Source organism: Sceloporus undulatus, chromosome 8, assembly GCF_019175285.1.
Source record: "Sceloporus undulatus isolate JIND9_A2432 ecotype Alabama chromosome 8, SceUnd_v1.1, whole genome shotgun sequence".
In the NCBI taxonomy this organism is placed as follows: Eukaryota; Metazoa; Chordata; class Lepidosauria; order Squamata; family Phrynosomatidae; genus Sceloporus; species Sceloporus undulatus.
In genome coordinates, this window is record NC_056529.1 from 32,784,379 (window position 1) to 32,801,272 (window position 16,894).

At 43.7% G+C, this 16,894-nt stretch overlaps 1 protein-coding gene across 5 annotated transcripts in view; it reads left to right on the plus strand.

The window, feature by feature from the left end:
- The window catches only part of CAPN15 (calpain 15), a 115,270-nt gene that overhangs the window by 63,281 nt on the left and 35,095 nt on the right, over positions 1-16,894 (plus strand). Inside the window, exon 1 of one of the 5 annotated variants that reach the window (XM_042438105.1) lies at positions 7,761-7,828. The exons of the other annotated variants lie outside the window; for them this stretch is intronic. The gene's annotated coding sequence lies outside the window, so the exon portion shown is untranslated. Of the gene's footprint in view, positions 1-7,760; positions 7,829-16,894 lie in introns of those variants that run through there. 5 annotated transcript variants of the gene reach the window in all.

Here is a 16,894-nt window from a genome sequence, read left to right on the forward strand (position 1 = left end):
CCTTCTGCCTCTTGGCTCTCTCAGTGTCAGTGCACACAGCTTTCCATGGAGAGATTTACAGGATAGAGGTGGGGAATTGCTATTCTAGATGGTGTTGCACTTGAGTTTCCATTAGCCTGGCAGCATTTCCAATAATAAGGATGCTGGGAGTTAGAGTCAAGAAGCATCTGGAGGGCCAAAGGTTTTCCCTCACCAATACTTTGATTCTGTGGGCCACTGGAAATCTTATTCTGTGCCTTAGCTTACTAGGCTTGTTCATGTTCATGTTTGTAGTTAACATGAGTTAGTTAATGAAAGGTGGGATTTCAGATTCTAGTCTATGAGAACATATGCAGAGCACTAAGATCCCCATGGGCCTGGTTTTGTGCAACAGTGAAAAACTGATCACAGAGAAACTACTTTAACAAAATTAGGCCCCATACAGACAGGCCAAAATAAAGCTGCTTTGGGTCACTTTGGAGGTATGCCGTTTCAATTATGCATGCGTACTAAGAGTCTGGAAGCCGCGCCAAAGCCACGATCCAGTCCTCAAGACTAGAGCACAGCTTTGGTGCAGCTTCCAGACTCTTAGTACATATGCATCATTGAAACAGCATACCTCCAAAGTGACCTGAAGCAGCTTTATTTTGGCCTGTCTGTATTGGGCCTTGGAGATCTTTTTAAAAACCTAGGAAACCACTGCCTTTATAGAGCAAGTTAAGGCAGCAGTATCTCACAATCTTTACAGTCTGGGGAACAAGGAGTTTCCTCCTGAAATAAGATTTGCAATGAATGTGGAACCTGTGACTGTGAAACATATGAAACTGTTAACATGACTGGCATTGCCTTGCTAAGTGCCATGAACAAAAGGCAAATGAGAGGACTCTCTTTCAATCCAAGGACTGAATGCAATTTCAGAGACTTTCTAGACAAGCAGATCAATTCCAGTGGTAGATGGAACCAAAGGCAAACATATTTGAGCATATATCTCTTACTGCCTGTAATTTGGAAAGCCAGCATTGGACTAGGACTCTGGAGACAAGGATTCAAATCCTGCTCAGTCAGGTAAACCCCCTGGAGGCCCTTAAGCAAGTCACACTGTCTCAGCCTCAGAGGATGGCAGTGGCAACCCCACTCTGAAGAAACACATCAAGAAAACCCCATAAGTCGGAAATGACTTGAAGGCACACAACAACAACAAAAATAGCCAGTAATTAATCCTTGGGAGAGGCATGTAACCCTTTTTAGAAAGATGAGAAAGCCCTTCAAAAGCTGGAAAGTGACCAAAGCACTCCCTTTCATTCACTTTAATAGAGAAAGTGTGTGAGACCAGTTGGGGAAGATCCCACTGAAACCCAAGGATGGCCAGGGTTTCCTTTCCCCACTAGGCTGAGGTTTTCTACCACCATCAACTAAAGCAGTGATGGTGAACCTTTTAGAGGCCGAATGCCCAAACTGCAACCCAAAACCCACTTATTAATTGCAAAGTGCCATGTCCCTCTGGCTTTCTAGTAACAAACTCTGGCAAACTCTGTGGTGGGGTGACGACACATGTGCCCACAGAGAGGGCTCTGAGTGTCACCTCTGGCACGCATGCCATAGGTTCACCATCACGAGCTTGTCCAGCTGAACTCCATTTTTACTGGAACTTCCAGGGAATGAGCCTGAGACTTTCTTCATGAAAAGTATCTGCTTTTCCTGTAGTTCCCAGATACAACATCTATCTATGTCCTGCAGTCACATTCCCTCCTGTCTCACTCCCCCCATCCCCAGCAGCAATTTCACAGCAGTCTCCAAGATTGGCATTTGTGAAAACACTTGCAAGGGTATGGATGTGGGCAGCTCTGCTACAGGTGCCACCTTTCAGCCCTGTGTTACTTTAAAGGTAGCCATTTTTATAAAGGATTTCCCCCCAGAATCTGCTTAGTTGCTTTGGCCTTCTGACAGGTAAAAGAACTGATCTGTGTTTTTGCATGGCTTTGGGGCAGCTGGAGTCCCATTCAGAGCCCCCTGCTTCATATTGTGAGCTCTGAAGTGATCATATTTGCAAATGACATTGCCTCCCACTTGCCCACCACTGTAGCGCAGTGCATTGGGTTTCGGGAAAGCATTGAAGTGCTGGAGCCTTTGTTTTATGATGTGAAAATGATGTGAGCCAAATGCCTGATATTTTGGGGGTTTTTATGCTTGTAACAAATCCCTTCATGCACTCTTGGGCTGTATCTTTTTGTTCTGCCTAAACCTGAACTAAAATGAGCAGAAATCTGTAGGTTGACCGCTCATTTTGCACTGGAGCAGTTTCAAAACAGTGACAGATGTTCTGTTTAAAATGGTCCAGTAGGCTGCTGACATTATGAGTTTGGGCAGCCTCTCTGCAACGATCACAGCCGCGTGCTGCGCATGTGCTGAGGATCACCTTTGGGTCCTGCCACATTCCAGCAAAGGTTATGAAAGAAAAGCCCCAGAAGCTTCACTGTACAGGTGTGATTGCTTCCTAATGTAGATTTGTGTTCTATGAGGAGCAACTTAGGGAGCTGGGTATGTTTAACCTGGAGAAGAGAAGGTTAAGAGGTGATACAATAGCCCTTTTCAAATATTTGAAAAGGAGTCATACTGAAGATGGAGCAAGTTTGTTTTCTGCAGCTCCAGAAAATAGGACCTGGAGCAATGGATTCAAGCTACAGGAAAAGAGATTCCACCTCAACATTAGGAAGAACCTCCTATCAGCAAGAGCTGTTCCACAGTGGAAGGTGCTAACTTGGAGCGTAGTGGAGCCTCCTTCCTTGGAGGTTTTTAAACAGAGGCTGGGTGGCCGTCTGTCAGAGGTGCTTTGATTTTGTGTTCCTGCATGGTAGAATGGGGTTGAACTGGATGGCCCTTGAGGTCTCTTCCAACTCTATGATTCAGTCTGTTACTACTAATTAGTATAGTGAATGTGGTGATTTGGGTGTGAAGACTGAGCCACTGGCCCACAAAGCCATCATAAATTAATTTGGAGACCCTTGCTGTTATTTTCGGTTCACCCACCCGTTGCTCTTCTACAATCCATTTCTGCTCTGTAACTTTTAAAGAAACCACAGCAAGAGAGCCAGGCTTTGGTGTCACTGGATTTTTGCTTTCACCAGAAGACCACACAAATCACAGATGCATGCATATACAAAGACCCTTTACACAGTGACCATCCTATCCCCTCTGCCTAAGTTTCAGTATTTAGCACAGTGCTACTCATAGTGGTGGTTCACGGACTGGTGCCCATTCCTGAGCCGTCAGCTGATGCTTTGTGGAGAGTTTCCATGAGAGGAAGGAACAGTTTTAGCTAATGGGCACCAATATTGCTCCTGGCATAATGTGGGGGGGGGGGGGGAGATTCCTGTCCCCCACATCAGAGAGCATGAAGAGCACTGCTTTGGAGCATTATACAGTCAGCCCTTCTTATACACGGATTTTTTATACATGGATTCAAGCATACACGGTTTGAAAATGTTCCAAAAACGTATAAATTTACCTTGATTTTACATTTTTTATAAGGGACACCATTTTGCTATGTCATTATATTTAATGGGACTTGAGCATACATGGATTTTGTTATACACGGGGGATCTTGGAACCAAACCCCAGCGTATAACAAGGGTCCACTGTACATTGATATCATCAATCCTTTCCTTAAAAGTGTACCTGTCCAGCCAGTCCCTGTAATTTGGGGGCCCTCAAGCAGCATATTCCCTTCATTCATTCATTTATTCATTCATTCATTTATAGGATTTATATCCCACTTTTCTCCCAAAATAGGATTCAAGGTGGCAAAAAGAGGCCACCCAATATGTTTCATGGTTGAGCAGGGAATCGAATCCTGCTCTCCAGAGTCGTAGTCCAACACTCAAACCACTGTGCCACACTGACTCTGGATCTTACCACCTCTATTACCTTCAAGCGTTGTCTCATTCAAAAGCAGTTTCCAAACATGTAGATTTTTAATGAAATATTGTAAATAAAAACACCTAAATTTCTTCACAGCTATCATTTAAAAACACATTGAAACCAAATCTAGCTTAACCTGTACTTGCATAAAATGAATTAATGCCTCTGTCACAGCCGTACTCACACACACATTGAATATCAAACGTGGGTATTCATTTTAAGTTTTCCTCCTTATGAAAATGGCTCTAACCTGTTCAGCACTAAGCAGCAGTTACCAGGTTTTTTGCTGCAAGCTCTGGGCTTTCTATTTCTCTTTAAAGCTACATGGTACAGAAATACACAGCCTGGGCGAGATTGTATTCTTGCAGTTGTAGCTGGACCAAGCAAGACAGAAAAGGCAGAAGGAAAATACAGGAGTGACAAGAAAAGGGGAGGATTATATTCTTTGGAACCAGGGTGGTGGCGAACTGTCATACTTTTTGTTTTGTTTTTTAATGTAAGAGGGAATCGATCTGAAAATATTTGGAAGAATTTCCTTCCCCGGTTCAAAAAAAGAGCGCATGGAATGGCATTGCAACTGCTATGAACAATAGGAGGAGATGCCACACCTGGCACTTTGAACCAGCTACAGTTGCTAAGCTGGTTTTTCACAGCAGTGACATCTAGCACCTTGATAGCAAGAATATTTCCTTCATTTGGTATTAATCACTCAAAACTAAAAAATGAGCTGCCAGTTGAAAAAGCATGAGAACTCTTATTTCTGTGAATAACAATGGCATTGGGAGTTTCGAAGAAGAGAGAGCATTGTGCAAGAATTAAGGACAACGTTAATTTATTTACTGCTCAGATGTAAAATTTTAAATGTGAGATTTTTTTTTAATTTAAAAAGAAAAATGCAAGCAGAATTTTATGGTGTCTAAGTGGTATAAGCTCTGGCCTTTGGGTGCCCAATTCAAAACACACCACCATTTCTATTTGTGTGACTCCGTAGTGCCTTCTGTGTCTGTTATGTTCTATGTGACTGTTCCAAGTATACAGGTGTAAAGCATCTCAGTGCCCACAGATGGGTAACTGAGTGCTATCTAAGTATGTATGGCCTCATACAGACAGGCCAAAATAAAGCTGCTTTGGGTCAATTTGGAGGTATGCTGTTTAAATGCTGCATACGTCCTAAGAGGCCGGAAGCCATGCCAAAGCCACGCTTCAGTCCTAAGGACTAGAGCATGGCTTTGGCACAGCTTCTGGACTCTTAGGACACATGCAGCATTTAAACAGCATATCTCCAATGTGTGTTTTAAGGATAGCCCTCTGAATAAATCTTGCCAAGAAAACTGCATGATAGGTCTGCCTTAGGGTCGCCATAAGTCGGAAAACAACTTGAAAGCACACAACAGCATTGGCTGGCAATGCCATCTGAATCCTTAAGATTTACCAAGTTCTTTCTGTCTGTTAGAAATGCTTGTTGTTGTTGTTGTATGCCTTCAAGTCATAGGTGAACCTATCATGGGGTTTTCTTGGCAAGATTCTTATCAGAGGAGATTTGCCTTTGCCTTCCTCGGGCTGAGAACCTGTGACTTGCCCTTCTTACTATTCCAAATTTAAGATCCACTGCTTGGCAGTGGTAGTGAATGTGTTATGTGCCACTATTTCCTCAATTAATATAAAGAACATGATTGTAAGAATTGCACAAACTATACCCTCCTAGACACTGTAACCTCAGCCTCATTTCAATGATCAGATTTGCCCCATTGTTCAAGACCTATGTGAAGAAGTATGCGGGAGAAATTGCATTACACTTTTCTCTTGGTGATCCAGTAATTTAAATCAATCCATCCTGCAAGCAAATTGCCTTTTAAGGGGAATGTTTTCAGCAGAAAATGTGCCCTTGCCTAGCTCCAATGATCACTTCTTAACATCAGAGCCAACAGCTGAATACTGCTCAACATTTCCTGCTATAAAATTGAAGAAAGCTGGGTAAAGGGATCAGGAGGTGAAGGGTACCCTTATGAATTCTTTCCCAATTTGAGCTCATTTACAGGAATTTATCTTTCCTGGAGTCTTACCGTTGGATTTTGTCTTTATTCTCAGTCAGTGCCTGTCAATTTACTATGTTGGTCTTTGCTGAATATTTGTCCTTTGGCCAGATTAGCAGGTATTATCGTGGCACTTTTTCTATCCTCCATTGTCGCATTTGTGGCTTGACAGATCATCTCTGCTTGTCTGACCAAGCTAATAGTCTAGGCATGGCTACCTTGGGCATCCCCTTCTGCTTGTTGTCTTTTCTTTTGATACTTCATAATTGGCGGCAAGCATTTTTTTGGATGCAGAATGGTGAGAAATCAAAACACGGCTTGGGGCTAGCATGATCTCTCTTAGCATTGGTGGCCTCCATGGCAGTTCTTTGAGATGACATGGAATGAAGCCAAGGAGAAAAGGAGCTTTGGAAGAAACATAAATGCATGTCAGAAGGCATGGAACACCTTCACTTAGTAACTCAGTTGAGTTATTTCTTAAACACGCATAGTCCTGTTTTTCACTCATAGGTTATGATGTCCAAGTTGAGCAAATTGGGCTGAGCCCTCACTATGATTTCTCTCCATGCGCTGGCTTATAGACCCACTTCAAACCATAACCTCACATCATGCTTTGGGGACAAGTTGAAGGTTTGCTAATAAGCCTAGTTACCAGGAAAATTGGGAAAAGAATTAAAGTGCAAGAAGAGAGCCTACGGCAAATTGCTGATCCTTCAAACCATGGTCATTCTATCCTGTTCTACTTTGACATGTTCAGAGGGTCGTGAATTGGGTTCCCAGGCGATCTGTCCATGCATTGCTCTCATCCAACCCACTTAGCTTTAACAAAACCTAGGACATCAGATGTCTCCAGGGCTTTCTTTTACAGAGAAAGATGGCATTACCAAAAGACACAGTATTGCATTGACATTACAGTGTACTGTGAGCATTTCAGAATTTTACTCAATGTGTATTGACCTCTCAGCAGACTTTGTTTTACAAGGATATAACTCAGGGGTGGGCAACTGTCAGTACGGGGCTGCACCCCTCCAGGTGACTTTGGAGGGGTGCATCTGCTTGATGCAACTCTCAGGGGGAAAAGTTACCCTAGGGGAAAGTGTCCCCCACAATATTTAAGGGCATATGGGGGCTATTTTTTAAAAATTAACATTGTAGGCCCTGAATGCCACATACAACCTGGTCTGATCTAACTGCAGAATAATACTATCAGTCATTGAGCATCCTGGTGGTCTTTAGACTTCCCCCAAAGGAGCATTGCATTCCACTCCATACTTAGTATAGAACCTTGTTGACATGATAGCTATTGTTAAATATTTAAAAGGGTGCCATATTGAAGAGAGAGCAAGCTTGTTTTCTGCTGCTCCAGAAAACAGGACCTGGAACAATGGATGCAAGCTGCATCTCAACATTAGTAGGAACTTCTAGAGCTGTTTGACAGTGGAATGCACAGCCTTAGAAAGTAATGGTGTCTCCTCCTTTCAAAGTATTTAAACAGAGGCTGGATGGCCATCTCCCGGGAGTGCATGGATTGTGTGTTCCTGCATGGCAGATGGTTGGACTGAAATCCAACTCTATGATTCTTGTGCTTCTACTTTGTACTTGGCAGCTTTAATGTAGTGAAGGAGTGTGGCTTAGCATCATCCTGAGTCCTGGAAAACAGAAAGACCCTGGAAAATAGCCTGGGTGGACTTAAATGTAATCCAGGGAGACTAGTGACATCACAATGTGGCCTCCTGCTAGCCTAACACACCTGTTGTGTTAAATACATACATATTTAAGCCCACTCAAGAAGCTGGCTCCTGGGTGCCTCCACAGACAGACCATGAAGACCTACAGTCAGAGGGTTGCATGGAGCATCGTCATCAGCTGCAGGCTGACCAGGGCTGGTGAGCTGAAAGGTGATCTGGGTGCATTGGGAGGGAAGGCAAAATGGGGAGTAGGGAGTAAGGAGATAAACAAGGTGTAGGGAATGTTCTGAGCATCTGCTTGTCTTCCTTGACTGATGACTTTGTCAGGGGCAAATCCTTATCACAGGGCAAGGCCAGGACTATTGTATTTTCTGCTCTTTGGGGAGAAAATCAAATAGTATTCTGAATCAATAAAAGATGGATTATACAATCTGTGTAACTTGCACAGTTCAGGAAATTGGCACACATTATATTACCTGTCTGTGTCTGGTAGCAAAGATCTGTATGGGATGGAGAAGCTTTGCCCCACAGTTGCAAGAAATTCTCTAGTCCCCACTATCCTTGGCATTGCTCACATGTTTTCAAGCCCTAAGAGTTAGAAACATTGGAAGTTTCCAGTTCTGAACCTAATAGCTGTCTGTGCATTTGATAGCAGTTCTCACTATTGTATCATTTTCATTTGGTACAGGAGAGCCAACATGGTTTAGTGCTTTGAGTGTTGGAGTACAAATCTGAAGACCAGGGTCCAATTCCTTGCTTGGCCATGAAAACCCACTGGGTGACCTTAGGCAAGTCACACGCGGAAGGCAATTGCAAGCCCCCTCTAAACAAATCATGCAAAGAAAACCCCATAATAGGTTCACCCTTAGGGTCGCCATAACTCAGAGATGACTTGAAGGCACATTTCAGCAATAACAAATGTTATGATAATTGTTGAATGCAACCTTCTCGTTGCTTTTATGTTTCAATTGAACCATTGTTTATAGTGATGTCCAAATCAACTCAAGCTTGGCCCCCCAAAGAATAAAGCCTTTCTTAAAAAATGCTGAAGTACTCTAGTTAATGTTGAATGGTTATTGCTGAAACAAAAGGAATCTGTGAGAGAGAAGAGGAGAGAGTGCATGAGCCTGTAGCATGTTTCCTGATGTTCAAAGTTCTCAGTGTGCGCCACCCTCCATCTTGAGTGAGAAGGAAAACAACACATGGGAGAAATAACAGCTTTTATCTCTGATAACTAACATAAGCCTGAGTATTTCTCTCCCCTGTCCTTAATGGCCTACAGTAGAGGAGAGGCTGAGAGAAGAGGTGATGTGGGAGCCTCTGCTTCATTGATTCTGATCCTCCATGTGCCAGATTCCCAACCCCAAGCCATGATTTGAACTATTGAATCCCAAAAGACGTCAGGTTTAGGGAGAAGGAGGAGAATGTTAGTGGATATCCCCATTAAGAACAACAGCCTAGAGTGTCTTTGAAATCTGATGTGAATTTGAAGGCTTTCATGGCCAGCATCCATGGGTTTTTGTGGGTTTTTAACTGTATCAAGATAATTTTTGACTCACTTGTTCCTTCGTTCTAAGCTTAGGATTTGTTCTAAATTCAGGGCAACAGAGAGAATGTGGAAGCATATGATATATTGGAGCCCTGTTATCCAAATGGTAGAAGACACTTGCCTTTGGTGGGTTGGCCAGTGGGATTTTGGATGCCTGATCCCAATGAGAGGCAAAATGGCATCTCCAGCAAGCTGATAAGATGGGTAGCAGTCCAGGGCAAATGGTTAAGAGCTCCACAATATGGCTGAATACAGTTGATCCCAATCACAGTTGGGAGATGGAAGGAAACTTGAAGAATACAAAGCCCTGCCTGGAGGATTTAGTTGCTTGTTGAAAGCAAAGCAAACCTGAGATTTCCATTTGAAGGCTCTGCCAAGTAAGAGGATTTGCCTAGGATGTATTTTCTATTGGAGAATTCCGACTTTATACCTTGTTAACAAAAACAATTGATTTTTTGCGCTAGAGCAAAGCGAGGCAGGAGCTTTAAAGGCTTTGTGTGTTTTGGACACCGGGGAAATATTTATTTATTTATTTCTGCTGTTGCTAAAAGGAAAAGATCTGATCTGAGAAGCAGTGATGTGTAAACCACAAGAGGAGACATGAATGTGTCCCCACTTATACCTTGCTGTCTCTGCTCATATCGCAGCCTCACCAGGCTTGATCACTCCTGATTTCTTCCCTGGAAGTGAATGTGTGCCCAAATTCATACTAAATCTAGAAGAACTCCAGGAAACTTGGGGGGGGGGGGAATGGTATCGAGGGACCTGAACAGACAGGCCAAAATAAAGCTGCTTCAGGTCACTTTGGAGGTATGCTGTTTAAATGACGCATGCATCTTAAAGAGGCCAGAAGCTGCGTTCCAGTCCTTAGGATTGGAGCATGGCTTTGGCGCGGCTTTTGGACTCTTAGGATGCATGCATCATTTAAACAGCGTACCTCCATGTCTTTATGGGCTTGGAGATCTTTTTAAAACTGGAAATCCACTGCCTTTTATAGCGCAAGTTAAGGCAGCAGTATCTCACAATCTTTACAGTCTGGGGAACAAGGAGTTTTCCTCCTGAATAAGCTTTGCAATGAATGTGGGGAACCTTGTGACTGTGAAACATATGAAACTGTTAACTGACTGGCATTGCCTTGCCTAAGTTGCCCTGAACACCAACAGGCACATGAGAGGACCTCTCTTTCCAATCCAAGGTGTTCCTGAATGCCAATTTCGGCGGCTTTCTAGACAGCGCATCAATTCCAGTGGTCGATGGCACACCACAGGCAACCCTATTTGCGCATCTATTCTCTTCTGCCTGTCATTGGAAAGCCAGCATTGGGCCTAGGACTCTGGAGGACAAGGATTCAATCATGCTCAGTCAGGTAAACCCCTGGATGCCCTTGGCAAGTCACCACTGTCTCAGCCTCTCGAGGATGGCAATGGCACCCCACTCTGAAGACACATGTCAAGAAAACCCCTAGTCGGATGACTTGAAGGCACACAACAACAACACAAATGCCCGTTAATCCTTGGGAGGGCCATGTACCCCTTTTGGGGGCCCTTCAAGCTGGGTGACCAAAGCATTCCCTTCTATTCCCTTTTGGGAAAGTGTGTGAGACCAGTTGGGGATGCCCATTGAACCCAGGATGGCCAGGTTTCTTTCCCCATCGGCTGAGTTTAACTCGTGTGGGGGTGGGTGACGGCACATGTGCCCCACGAGGGGCTCTGGTGCCACCTCTGGCCGCTGCCTGGTTCCCCCCTCCTGGCTTGTCCCGCTGCCCTCCTTTTACTGGAACTTCCAGGGTGGCCTGGACTTTCTTCCTGACGTTGCTTGTTCCTGTGTTCCCAGATACAACATCTATCTATGTCTGGAGCACATTCCCTCCTGTCTCACCCCCCCACATCCCCAGCAGCAACTTTCACAGCAGTCTCCAAGATTTGCATTTTGTGCAAAACACTTGCAGTATGGATGTGGGCAGCTCTGCCAGAGGTGGCCACCCTTTCGCCCTGTGTTACTTTAAAGGTAGCCATTTTATAAAAGGATTTTCTCCAAGATCTAGTTGTGCTTTGGCCTTCTGACAGGTAAAAAGAACTGATCTATGTTTTTGCCTGGCTTTGGGGCAGCTGGAGTCCCATTCAGAGCCCCCTGCTCATATTGTGAGCTCTGAAGTGATCATATTTGTGCAAATGACATTGCCTCCCCTTGCTCCCCACTGTAGCGCAGCGCCTTGGGTTTCGGGAAGCATTGAGTGCTGGCGCCTTTGTTTTTGATGTTGAAAATGTGTGAGCCAAATGCGCTGTATTTTGGGTTTGTTTTTTTTTTGCTTTGTAACAAATCCCTTCATGCACTCTTGGGCTGTTCTTTTTGTTCTGCCTTAAACCTGAATCAAATGAGCAGAAATCTGTGGTTGACCGCCTCATTTTGCACTGGAGCAGTTTCAAAACAGTTGACAGATGTTCGTTTTAAATAGTCAGTAGGCTGCGACATTATGAGTTTGGCGCCTCTCTGCAACGATCACAGCCGCGTGCTGCGCATGTTGCTGAGGATCACTTTGGGTCCTGCCACATTCCAGCAGTTATGAAGAAAAGCCCAGAGCTTCATGTACAGGTAGTGATTGCTTCCTAATGCAGATTTGTGTTCTATGGGAGCAACTCAGGAGCTGGGTATGTTTACCTGGAGAAGAGAAGGTTAAGAGGTGTACAATAGCCCCTTTCAAATATTTGAAAAGAGTCATACTGAAGATGGAGCAAGTTTGTTTTCTGCAGGTCCAGAAAATAGGACCTGGAGCAATGGATTCAAGCTACAGGAAAAGAGATTCCACCTCAACCTTAGGAAGAACTTCCTATCAGCAGAGCTGTTCCATAGTGGAGGTGCTAACTTGGAGCTAGTGGAGCCTCCTTCCTTGGAGGGTTTTAAACAGAGGCTGGGTGGCCGTCTGTCAGAGGTGCTTTGATTTTGTGTTCCTGCATGGTAGAATGTGGTTGAACTGGATGGCCCTTGAGGTCTCTTCCAACTCTATGGTTCAGTCTGTTACTACTAATTGTATAGTGAATGTGGTGATTGGGTGTGAAGACTGAGCCCTGGCCCACAAAGCCACTCTAAATTAATTTGGAGACCCTTGCTGTTATTTCGGTTCACCCACCCGTTGCTCTTCTCAATCCATTTCTGCTCTGTACTTTTTAAAGAAACCACAGCAAGAGGCCGGCTTGGTGTCACTGGATTTTTGCTTTCACCAGAAGACCACACAAATCACAGATGCATGCATATACAAAGACCCTTTACACAGTGACCATCCTATCCCCTCTGCCTAGTTTCAGTATTTAGCACAGTGCTGCTACTCCTAGTGGTGGTTCACGGACTGGTGCCCATTCCTGACCGTCGTGAGCTTTGTGGAGAGTTTCCATGAGAGGAAGGAACAGTTTTAGCTAATGGGCACCAATATTGCTCCTGGCATAATGTGGGGGGGGGGAGATTCCTGTCCCCCACATCAGAGAGCATGAAGAGCACTGCTTTGGAGCATTATACAGTCAGCCCTTCTTATACATGGATTTTTTATACACGGTTCCAGCATACAACGGTTTTGAAATGTTCCAAAAAAAGTAAAATTTACCTTGATTTACATTTTTATAAAGGGACACAATTTTGCTTCATGTCATATTATTAATGGGACTTGAGCATACATGATTTTGTTATACAGGGGGATCTTGGAACCAAACCCGCGTATAACAAGGGTCCACTGTACATGTGAGATCATCAATCCTTTCCTTAAAAGTGTTACTGTCCAGCCGTCCCTGTAATTTGGGGGCCCTCAAGCAGCATATTCCCTTCTTCATTCATATTTTCATTCATTTCATTTATAGGATTTATATCCCACTTTTCTCCCAAATAGGATTCAAGGTGGCAAAAAGAGCCACCCATATGTTTCACTGGTTGAGCAGGGAATCGAATCCTGCTCTCCAGAGTCGTAGTCCAACACTCAAACCACTGTGCCATACTGACTCTGGATTTTACCACCTCTCTTTACCTTCAAGCGTTGTCTCATTCAAAGCAGTTTCCAAACTGTAGATTTTTAATGAAAATATTGTAAATAAAAAAACCTAAATTTCTTCACACTATCATTTAAAAACACATTGAACCAAATCTAGCTTAACCTGTCTCTGCATAAAATGAATTACGCTCTGTCACAGCCGTACTCCACACACACATTGAATATCAAACTGGGTATTCATTTTAAGTTTTCCTCCTTAGAAAATGGCTCTAACCTGTTCAGCACTAAGCAGCAGTTACCAGGTTTTTTGCCTGCAAGCTCTGGGCTTTCTGTTTCTCTTTAAAGCTACATGGTACAGAAATACACAGCCTGGGCGAGATTGTATTTTTGCAGGTGTAGCTGGACCAAGCAGCAGAAAAGGCAGAGGAAAATACAGGAGTGACAAGAAAAGGGGAGGATTATATCTTTAGCACCAGGGTGGTGGCGAACTGTCATACTTTTGTTTTGTTTTTTATGTTAAGAGGGAATCGATCTGAAAATATTTTGGAAGAATTTTCTTCCCCGGTTCAAAAAAAGAGCGCATGGATGGCATTGCAACTGCTATGAACAATAGGAGGAGATGCCCACACCTGGCCTTTGAACCAGCTACAGTTGTAAGCTGGTTTTTCACAGCAGTGACATCTACACTTGATAGAAAGAACATTTCTTCATTTGGATTTAATCACTCAAGCTAAAAATGAGCTGCCAGTGAAAAAGCATGAGAACTCTTATTCTGTGAATAACAATGGCTTTGGGGTTTCGAAGAAGAGAGAGCATTGTGCAAGGAATTAGGACAACGTTTAATTTATTTACTGCTCAGATGTAAAATTTTAAATGTGAGATTTTTTTTTTTAATTTAAAAGAAAAATGCAAGCAGAATTTTATGGTGTCTAATGGTATAAGATCTGGCTTTGGGTGCCCAATTCAAAACACACCACCCTTTCTATCTGCGTGCCTATAGTGCCTTCTGTGTCTGTTATGTTCTATGTGGACTGTTCCAGTATACAGGTGTAAAGCCTCAGTGCCCACAGATGGGTAACTGAGTGCTATATAAGTATGTATTGCCTCTACAGACAGCCAAAATAAAGCTGCTTTGGGTCAATTGGAGGTATGCTGTTTAAATGCTGCATACGTCCTAAGAGGCCGGAAGCCATGCCAAAGCCCAGCTTCAGTCCTAAGGACTAGAGCATGGCTTTGGCACAGCTTCTGGACTCTTAGGACACATGCAGCATTTAAACAGCATATCTCCAATGTGTGTTTTAAGGATAGCCCCCTGAATAAATCTTTGCCAAGAAAACTGCCTGATAGTCTGCCTTAGGTCGCCATAAGTCGGAAAACAACTTGAAAGCACACAAAAGCATTGGCTGGCAATGCCATCTGAATCCTTAAGATTTACCCAGCTCTTTCTGTCTGTTAGAAATGCTTGTTGTTGTTGTATGCCTTCAAGTCATGGTGAACTATCATGGGCTTTTCTTGGCAAGATTTCTTCAGGAGAGTTTGCCTTGCCTTCCTCTGGGCTGAGAACTGTGACTTGCCCTTCTTACTATTCCACAATATAGATCCACTGCTTGGCCGTGGTGTGTATGTGTTATGTGCCACTTTTCCTCAATTAATATAAAGAACATGATTGTAAGAATTGCACAAACTATCCCTAGACACTGTGTAACCTCAGCCTCATTTCAATGATCAGATTTTGCCCCATTGTTCAAGACCTATGTGAAGAAGTATGCGGGAGAAAATTGCATACACTTTTCTCTTGGTGATCCAGTAATTTAAATCAATCCATCCTGCAAGCCAATTGCCTTTAAGGGGAATGTTTTCAGCAGAAAATGTGCCCTTGCCTAGCTCCATGATCACTTCTTAACATCAGAGCCACGCTGAATACTGCTCAACATTTCCTGCTATAAAATTGAAGAAAGCTGGGTAAGGATCAGGAGTGAAGGTACCCTATGAATTCTTTCCCAATTTGAGCTCATTTACAGGAATTTATCTTTCCTGGAGTCTTACCGTTGGATTTGTTCTTTATTCTCAGTCAATGCCTGTCAATTTACTATGTTGGTCTTTGCTGAATATTTGTCCTTTGGCCAGATTAGCAGGTATTATCGTGGCCTTTTTCTATCCTCCATTGTCGCATTTGTGGCTGACAGATCATTTTCTGCTGTCTGAACAGCTAATAGTCTAGGCATGGCTACCTTGGGCATCCCCTTCTGCTTGTTGTCTTTTCTTTTGATACTTCATAATTGGCGGCAAGCATTTTTTTGGTGCAGAATGGTGAGAAATCAAAACACGGCTTGGGGCTACATGATCTCTCTTAGCATTGGTGGCTTCCATGGCAGTTCTTTGAGATGACATGGAATGAAGCCAAGGAGAAAGGAGCTTTGGAAGAAACATAATGCATGTCAGAAGGCATGGAACACTTCACTTAGTAACTCAGTTGAGTTATTCCTTAACACGCATAGTCCTGTTTTCCATTCATAGGTTATGATGTCCAAGTTGAGCAAACTTGGCTGAGCCCTCACTATATTTCTCTCCATGCGCTGGCTTTAGACCCACTTCAAACCCTAACCTCACATCATGCTTTGGGGACAAGTTGAAGGTTTGCTAAAAGCCTAGTTACCAGGAAAATTGGGAAAAGAATTAAAGTGCAAGAGAGAGCCTACGGCAAATTGCTTGATCCTTCAAACCATGGTCATTCTATCCTGTTCTACTTTGACATGTTCAGAGTGTCGTGAATTGGGTTCCCAGGCGATCTGTCCATGCATTGCTCTCATCCAACCCACTTAGCTTTAACAAAACCTAGGACATCAGATGTCTCCAGGGCTTTCTTTTACAGAGAAAGATGGCATTACCAAAAACGACACGTATTGCATTGACATTACACGTGTACTGTGAGCATTTCAGAATTTTACTCCATGTGTATTGACCTCTCAGCGACTTTGTTTTTACAAGGTATAACTCAGGGGTGGGCACTGTCAGTACGGGGCTGCACCCCTCCAGGTGACTTTGGAGGGGTGCATCTGCTTGATGCAACTCTCAGGGGGAAAAGTTACCCTAGGGGAAAGTGTCCCCCACACATATTTAAGGGCATATGGGGCTTTTTAAAATTAACATTGTAGGCCTGATGCCACCATACACCTGGTCTGAATCTAACTGAGGAATAATACTATCAGTCTTGAGCAGCCTGGTGGTCTTTAGACTTCCCCAAGAGCATTGCCTTCCACTCCATACTTAGTATAGACCTTGTTGACATGATAGCCATTGTTAAATATTTAAAGGGTTCCATATTGAAGAGAGAGCAAGCTTGTTTTCTGCTGCTCCCGACACGGACCTGGACAATGGATGCAGCTGCATCTCAACATTAGTTGAACTTCTAGAGCTGTTGACAGTGGATGCACTGCCTTAGAAAGTAATGGTGCTCTCTCCTTTCAAGTATTTACCGAGGCTGATGGCCATCTCCCGGGGTGCTGGATTGTGTGTTCCTGCCTGGCAATGGTTGGACTGAAATCCAACTCTATGATTCTTGTGCTTCTACTTGTACTTGGCGCTTTATGTAGTGGGTGTGGCTTGCATCCTCCTGAGTCCTGGAACACCGCACGCCCCGGCAACTCGCCGGGTGGAGGCCAAAATAAAGCTGCTTCGGGTCACTTTGGAGGTATGCTGTTTAAATGACGCATGCATCTTAAAGAGGCCAGAAGCTGCATTCCAGTCCTTAGGA